This window comes from Globicephala melas, chromosome 4, assembly GCF_963455315.2.
Source record: "Globicephala melas chromosome 4, mGloMel1.2, whole genome shotgun sequence".
Lineage (NCBI taxonomy): Eukaryota > Metazoa > Chordata > Mammalia > Artiodactyla > Delphinidae > Globicephala > Globicephala melas.
In genome coordinates, this window is record NC_083317.1 from 145,717,127 (window position 1) to 145,725,968 (window position 8,842).

General features: G+C 38.4%; 1 non-coding gene across 1 annotated transcript; it reads left to right on the forward strand.

Annotated features, from left to right (window-relative positions):
- Positions 1-1,440: 1,440 nt before the first annotated feature.
- LOC115863533 (U6 spliceosomal RNA) lies at positions 1,441-1,547 on the forward strand. Its single transcript, XR_004043570.2, has one exon. It is a non-coding gene; the product is annotated as a U6 spliceosomal RNA (small nuclear RNA).
- The last annotated feature ends 7,295 nt before the right edge of the window (positions 1,548-8,842 follow it).

Genomic DNA, 8,842 nt, shown 5'->3' on the forward strand with positions numbered 1-8,842 from the left:
TCATCCTCTTAAACTCTCTGGTGACAGGGAACTCACTACCCATCCAGCAACTTGCTCCACTGTGTGTATCTCTAATTCTGAAACACACACTTCGTAATGGTGAGATGACCATGCCCCCCCCCAACCCAGAATTCCCACTCCATGATCCTGTTTCCATTTGCTGAAGTTCCACATAATAAAACCAATTATTTCTACATTTTCAATGTCATTAGATTTTCTCAGTTAACGGAAGTATTTTTTAATTCTCTTATGACTGTACTCTAAAACTTGACTCAACTTCCAATCCACAATGGAAACAACTCTACTTCTCTCCATCAACACCACCACTCCAGTCAAAGCCACCATCATCTCTCAATGGACAGTTGGACCTGTTTTTCTCTCCCACTCTCACTTCCTCCAATCTATTCCCCAGATATCAGCCAGCATGATTTTTGCTAAAGAATAAATTTTCACTATGTCCCAACTGGTTAATAACCCTTCAATCCTCTCCTCAGTACTGGAGATAAAAATTCAAAACCTTTAATGTGGCCTGTAGAACCTAGTCATCTGGGACCCTGTCAGCCTCGCAGGACATTTTGCTGGATATTCTCTTCCTTACTTGACATGCTACATCTCCAGTTTCTTTTGATTGGTTCTACAAGCTCTTTTACTCAGGAAGGCTTCACACACGTGGGTCTATGAAATCCTTTCTCCACTCTGTTACTATTTGAGAACTAGTGAATGTTCAGGTCTCAGATTACATGTCCTTTCTTCATAGAAACTTTTCCCAAATTCCCAGACTAGACCAAGTCCTTCTGTAATCTTTCATTGCTCCCTTTACCATCCTTCATCAAATTTATCATAATTTTAATATACTTAATTCCATAAATAAAATAATATTATTAATAATAACAATACCTAACAATACTTAATGTATTGAGGGCTTACCACATGCTCTGTGCTAAGAGCATCAGAACCATTATCTCATTTAGGATTCAAAGCAAGCCCATGAGTAGTTACTATTGCTACCTATTCATCACAGATAAGAAAAGTGGGGCTTGAGAAGGTTAAGGTGAGTGGAAGAGTGGAGATTAGAATCAACTCAATTCTAGAACCTATTGATGTTCTAACCTTTTCATGTTGAACCTTCCACTAACCTCCTAGCCCCAAGAGGTTAGATACCAATAGCCAGGGAGCTGTCAGAAGGAAATTATGGGCCTGTATGCCCAAGGCCACAAAATCAGGATAATGTCTCTGTACTTTTTCTCTGCACTACCCTCCCTTGTTCTTTGTGGCACTCAAATACCTAAGAAAGAGAGAAATTAAATGAGTAAAACTACTACTTTTATCTTGACATCTCTGGAGACTTCTTGAATTATTTAGGCAGTTTCCAGAAAACAAATAGCAGAGAATAGAAACAAATCATGGAGACATGCAGTTTAATTACATTTATCTGCATTCATTAGCAACGAATCCAGTATACACAAAATTCAGAATGACACAGTGAAAATTTAGCGTGACCTCTGCACAACGATGGAATGTAAATCTGTGAAACATTCCATATTTTACAGGCAGTAAGAAGACAGGCAAAAAGTGAGGACTATAGTTAAGTGCAGGATCATATGGTAGTTCTAGTTTTAGTTTTTTAAGGAACCTCATTACTGTTCTCTGTAGTGGCTGTACAATTTACATTTTCACCAACAGCATAGGAGGGTTCCACTTTCTCCAGACCCTCTCCAGCATTTATTATTTGTAGACTTTTTGATGATGGTTATTCTGACAAGTGTGAGGTGTTACCTCATTGTAGTTTTGATTTTCATTTCTCTAATAATTAGCAATGTTGAGCATCTCTTCATGTGCCTTTTGGCCATGTATGTCTTGTTTGGGGAAATGCCTATTTGGATCTTCTGCCCATTTCTTTGATGGGGCTGTTTGTTTTTTTTAAATATTGAGCTGCATGAGATTTGTATATTTAGGAAATTAATCCCTTGTAGGTCACATCATCTGCAAATATTTTCTCCCATTCTCTCTCTCTCTCTCTCTATATATATATATATATATTTTTTTTTTTTCTGTACGCGGGCCTTTCACTGTTGTGGCCTCTCCCGTTGCGGAGCACAGGCTCCGGACGTGCAGGTCCAGTGGCTAGGGCCCACAGGCCCAGCCGCTCCGCGGCATGTGGGATCCTCCCAGACCGGGGCACGAACCTGCGTCCCCTGCATCGGCAGGCGGACTCTCAACCACTGCGCCACCAGGGAAGCCCCTCCTGCATGCTCTTAATGAAAAGTTACACACATTATAAAAGTATAAAAACATAGAGAGGAATGGTATACACCAACCTCAGGATAGTGGTTACCTCTGGGGAGGAAGGGAAAATAGAATGATGAGCAGCCTTCAGTTGAATCATAACATTATTTATTTTAAAATTTTTTCTTAAGTAAACATAATAAAGCTATTATTGTACTGAAACCAGTGTACATAAACAGATGTTCGTTAACTTATGAAATATTTCACAATAAAAAAGAATTTAAAATATTGAAATAATGGTTAGCGATAGATGGTAGAATTATATTTGATTATAATTCTTTGATATATTTATATATTTTTCAAATCCTTCCAACCATCATGATTTTATTTTATAATGATAGACAATACATGAGTTTTTCAAAAGGCTATAATGACCAATAAATTTACTTAAACAAAGAGCTTTAAAAAATGAACCAGTATTAAAAATCTCATTTTGGTGTTTTTAATAGTACAGGGCTGAGAAATGCTTGTTTTGAATGCAAGGCAATATTTAAAGGTGAAATTTACATATATCCAAATTTTAAGTGCTAGTCAGGAACTGAAATGCAAATAATTACAGCTATAATAGTTATTCCTGTCAATTTAGTTCCTTCTGAAGACATGACCTTAAATAAACCAGGATTATCTGAATGAGTTTATTCAGGCTATTACTGTACATTACTCTGTATAGAGCTATAGGTAATGACTGACTGTTTTTTAGAGCTGAAACATCTAATTCAATAGTTTTCAAAGATTTTCCAGAACTCTCTTTATATTAAATAATGGGCAAAATGTATGGAAGAGATCAAAACAAAGGCACTTTGTCTAAAGTAGGAGGCTGAGCCCTGAGTTCTTGCTTACCCCAACAGATTATGCCCTCTCTCCCACCTTTAATCTCTTTCTCCATCAATGGCTCCTTCCGCTCTGAACAAAAACATGCTCAAGTCTCCTGATTTCTAGCCATCAGCCTCACTCTAACGTTCCTTCACAGCAGAGTTTTCTCTACTAACTGTTGCCATAGTTCTACCTGCCATTGCTTGTCACCTCCCCTCCCCGCTGAAGTCTTGCCTCAGCCCTTACCACTTCCCCAAAACCATTCTTGATAATCATTGCCTATCTGCATATCCAAGGGATATTCTTCAGTCCTTTCCACTGAGTCATGTAATCATTCTATGAAGATGAAAATTCTCAATAAACCTTTCTACAGTGCAGGATGCTGTTGACCTAAAAAAAGCATTGTGTTCCTTCTCAGAAACTTTTTCATGTCTTGTCTGACACTATTTTCTCTTGGCTTTTCTTCTTCTACCTCCTGTTTGCCTACTCTTTTTCAAGGCTCCCCAAGGCTTCCTCTCTCTGTGTCCGCCCCTTAAATGCTGTGGCCCCTCAAGGTACCATTCAGCACTTGTCTGTTTCACAGCCTCCTAGATACTGATGACTCTATGTTTCCTCACCAGCCAGAAACTCTCTGCTGAGGCTCCTTAAACATATATGGGTTGCTTATCGGACATGACAGTCTTACTGCTTTAAAGCAACTCAAACTCAACATACTCAAAACTAAATTAATCACCCCCGCTTCTTTGCAAATTCTTAGCTATGTCTTCCTTAATTACATAAATGCTGTTGTGGGTTAAATTGTGTCCCCCAAAAGATATGTTGAGGTCCTAACTCCTGGTGTTACCAAGGAAGGGTTTGCTGCCTGAAATGCATAGAAGCCAACATCATGGCACCGGATTTTGAGAAAAGAAAAAGGTTTATTGGCAGGTTGACCAGCAATGAGACAGGAGGCAAAGCTCTCAAATCTGTCTCTTGGATTTGGGGTTTGGTCAAACTTTTATGAGTTAGGGGTTGATATGCAGAAAAACTGGTGGGGCAGGTTTTGATTGGAGGGCTTTGGAACTTGGCCATTTATGGTAAGGTATGGGAAAAGAGGCTTTTCTTCCTGGAGAATGGACCCTTCACCTCTGAAAGTGAATAGTTAACTAGAAAGCTTAACTGGTGAACAAGTATCTGTAATGTTAGATAATAGGGTTTTTATTCTTAAAAGAAAGAGATATATAAAAAATGAAAATACTTCAAGCAAGAAAACAAATTACTCTTATCAAGTATATCCATCCATTGTACCACCAATTAATCTTATCCTCATAGAATTCTAAAATTATGGGATATTTCCTCTCTTATGTTACGTATACAATTTATATGGGAACGATACAGGAGTTAGGAGAACGACCCTCTACAAAGTTGAAAATCCTTGCATAACTTATAATCGGTCCTCCATATACTTGATTCCTTCATATACGAGGTTCCACATCTGGAGGTTCAACCAACTTTGGATGGTGTAGTAATGTAATATTTTCTATTAAAAAAAAATCCCCACATGTAAAATAGATAGCTAGTGGGAAGCAGCCGCATAGCACAGGGAATCAGCTCGGTGCTTTGTGACCACCTGGAGGGTGGGAGGGAGATGCAAGAGGGAGGGGATATGGGGATATATGTATACGTATAGCTGATTCACTTGGTTATACAGTAGAAGCTAATGCACCACTGTAAAGCAATTATACTCCAATAAAGATGTTAAAAAAAAATTCCCACATTTAAGTGAACCCATTCAGTTCAAACCCATGTTGTTTAAGGGTCAACTGTGTATAAAATGTCACCATGGATTTAAAATTTTTCCTTCAAAGTTTATATACTACCTCCCCCGTTTTTTAAAGATTATTTTTAGAGCATTTTTAGGTTTAAAACAAAATTGACAGGAAGTTATGGGGATTTTTCCATATACCCCCTACCCCCACATCCCATCTCTCTTTTGTTCTCATTAACAGTAGGCTCAAATGAGCCCACACCTGGATTATCACAAAGGCCTTACTCCCTTAACTGCTTTCATTTGTTCGTTTACGCAACAATTATTTACTGAGCACCTACTATATGCCAAGTTCTCTCTTTCAGAGTTTTGCTACAAAAGAACAGAGAAAACTCGGTCATTAGCTGGAAGAGAAAAAGAAAAATACAAATTTTGTGCTTGTTTTTTAAGAAGGAAAACATGACAGTATGCTTGTCAATTGGTAGGAATGAGTCAGTGGAGGCAGAGAAATTAACGATGCAGAATTGAGAGGGCTGGCCTGGGGGAAATGGAGACGCAGGGGGAGGCTTGGGTTCCACTAGGAGTGCAGGGGTGCTGGCCATTCAGAGACATGGGTGCAAGTAGACATGGCAGCAGAGCTTATGGGAATTCTCTTCCGATAGCTCCTAGTTTCTCAGTGAAGTAGGGAGCCCTGTCACTAGTGTAAAGGTTAAAATTGAAACACCTCCCTTTTGCTATTAATCCAAATCTTACACAGTCAAACACCCCTCCACACAAGGCTTCAGCACAGATTGATTTCCTATTTCACTAATCTCTTAAAGCCCCTTCAACTACCCTTGTCCTTCACTAGACTTGCTCTGCTGTTCCCCATTGATGCAGCCGCAGAGGGGGTTGTGATAAACATTGGATTCTCTCAAAACACAGATTATTTGTCATTAATTCATTACTACAAAACTTGAAAATATATATCACTAGGTAGGTGATACTCATAATTAAGGAAACATAACTTTACTCATATGGCAAGAGTACAAAAAGAGGATAATTAAAATCTTTTGTTAATTGTATATGAATAGATTAGGAGGAGAGACCCTGTTAACTGGAAGTGTTGTAGGGATGGCTACTTTTCCAGCGGCTAAGAATTTGGTCAAAAACTACTTAGACAAAAATCATTCAAGTTAACACTGACCTAGTTTAAATTCTGACACTGATACATATAAATGTATAGAAACTTCTAGCTAGTTATTTTTATTTCAATGGTCAAGTAAAAATTCTGGTGAAAATAAAAATTTCTTTAAGAAAATGAGAAATTGATCACCAATTAATATTTACTGTCTTTGAATTTTCCACATATTCATAATTACTTTGCCACAAAAATTTTGCCTTTTTATTTATAATTTATTTTTAGCCAATTATACATATCCTGTGTTATATGAATTAGAGAGAAGCTGGAAATCATTTGAATACCTTAAAAAAGGAGACTGGTTGAATAAATTATGATTTAGCCAGATAATAAAATACACATATTTTAAAATAGTTTAATTACAGTTTAATACAGATATTAAAACTAAACGTACAGGAAAGCATTCATTAACATCAGTGTGTGTGTGTTATTTGCATAGGAAAAGATTTGAAATTAGGACACCAAGTTGTTTCTGTAAATTTTATCCCCACTCTGCGTTAGTAGGATTAGGAGTTCTCTTACCTGAATTTTTTTTCTTATTTTTGGCAATGAGAATTATAAAAGATAATAAACAGAAACCTCAATTAAATAGAATCAGGAGACCAGAAGGGGGCACTCTCACACCCTTCAACAATAGCAGAGCCCAACAGGAAGAAGAAAGACTCCTCTTCTTTCCTGGCCAGAACACAGCCAATGACAAGCCCTGGACTCTTTGTTTACTACAGCCCTCCCAACTTCCTTTTCCTCTCTATACAAGTGTTTTCATCCCCTTGCCCTGTGGGGACTTGCACATGGCTCACTGTCATTGTAGACCCCAAACTGTAATTCTCTGCTGATCCCAAATGAACCCATCTTTGCTGGAGAAATATCTGGCCGTCTATTTGCTTTAGGTCAACATTTCAGTGGCCCATACGGGGACCAGAGAAGACTCCCAACAGCTCCAGGTTTGGTGAACAAACAGGTGGGATACCGACAGTTGAGCCCATTGTCATTCACTACTTTTCTCACAGACACTGCCATTTGAAAGTACACCTTTCTTCTGGATCCAAGCTCATGGTATCTTTGCATTTGAAACTCTCCAGGCTTTATTTGGGATTTTTAAAAAGATTTCATCTTTTTACTTAAGGCCCTATTCTGTATGTAAGTACCTGTTTGGCACTTTGGTCTGATTTGAGATCAGACTGTTTCACTGAAATGGGCTGAGAAGTCTTCTGCCCATTCCCATTGGAACAGAGGCTGCTTCTCCTGAAGCTGGCTAGTCTTTGACTCATTCCTTCAGGAACAGTGATTGTTTCTCTGAAATGGTGCTGTTTTTCAGCCTTTGGCCTATTCCTTTGGAAGGGCTGCCTCTGGAGACTTGCTTAAAAAGTAGCCTCCAGGCCCAAGCTGTTTCCTTAGGACTGGCTGGGATTGGCTTGCAAGTTGTTTGAATTGAGCTATTTGTGCTGGAAGTTGTTTGAGTTGATTGAAAATTATTCTTTATTCTACAGGAAAAACCTGTAGGAAATGGGATCCCAGCTATCTAAGTATTTTGAAGGAGCCCCCCCTTACAGGGACTTTGGCTGATTCTATGTTTAAAAACAGTGGTCCTTCCTTATGTGCATTTATAACTAAATGGAGTGATCTGACCAAAGGCAGTTTAGAATATCTATGGTCATTATGGGAAAATTTTGAAATCCTCAAACTTAATTTTCTTAAAACTGGATTGGATCACAGTAGCTCAAAAATTTGCAGAACTGAGTGGGATGCTTATTTTTATTGGAATTTTGAGGCTTCCCAATGTTATCAGAGTCCAAAATTGCCTCTCTGCAAAATAATATTTTAAGGTTAACTGAAGCAAATATAATGATTAAAGATAAAATGTCTCCCAGGCCTCAGACTCTTCTTCCTTGGCTTCTTTTTCTCAGGCTCTGTCTCTGTGCCCTCCCTCAGCTTGTGGCCAGACTTCAACTCCAGCACCATCTTCCTCCTTCCCTTCTATGCCACCTACACTCTTCAGTACCCTCAAATCCCTCATACTAAGTGTTTCACCATACTTCCTCTTTTCCCTGAAACTCTCCCCACTCTCTTTTCTTCTGAACATGTCAGTACCTGTCCCTTCAAAATTAACACTTCTGATGATCCAAAGGCTAAACCCTTAATTTCTTATATTCCCTGGACTAAAACTGAACTGCAAGCCATAGTCAAAGATTTTCCCAAAGTAACTGAAGATCCGATCTCACAGATTTGATGAGGAATTTAAAGTAGTCATTCAAACTTAACAACTGGGTTCTCTGACTTACATAAGTTAGTTCATATGCTTGTCAATAAAGACAAAGCCCAGCATTGGATGAAACCTTCTAGTTGGAGAAGTCTTTAAAGGTCTTTAGAATTACAGCTGCGAGACTAGCCCACTAATCTTATAAGTTCAGGCTCAGGCAATCACTAGGCAACTTCATTGAGCAATTCCTAGTGCTTTTCCAAAGCCTGTTGATAAGAACAAAATTCAGGCTTGCACACACACACACAAATATGATTAATCTGTTCATTATTACTGACTTCAGGTTGTTTTTAAAGAAAATTCTGGTCTTCCTTCCTTCAGATGTTGATTCCACCAGTAGCTTTTAAGTCTATATTTATTAATGGGCTGAACTGGGACCTTCCTCTTCTAGTAAAAAGGACCAGGATAGAATGGAAAACAATGTCCACTCCAGATTGAGTTAATCTGGCAAAACAACTCTCTCACACTCTAGATGAGTCACCTCAAAGGAAGACCACCAAAATTCTTAATCTTCAACTTTAGCAAATGAAAGCTCCCAAACAGAACTAAAACCCTC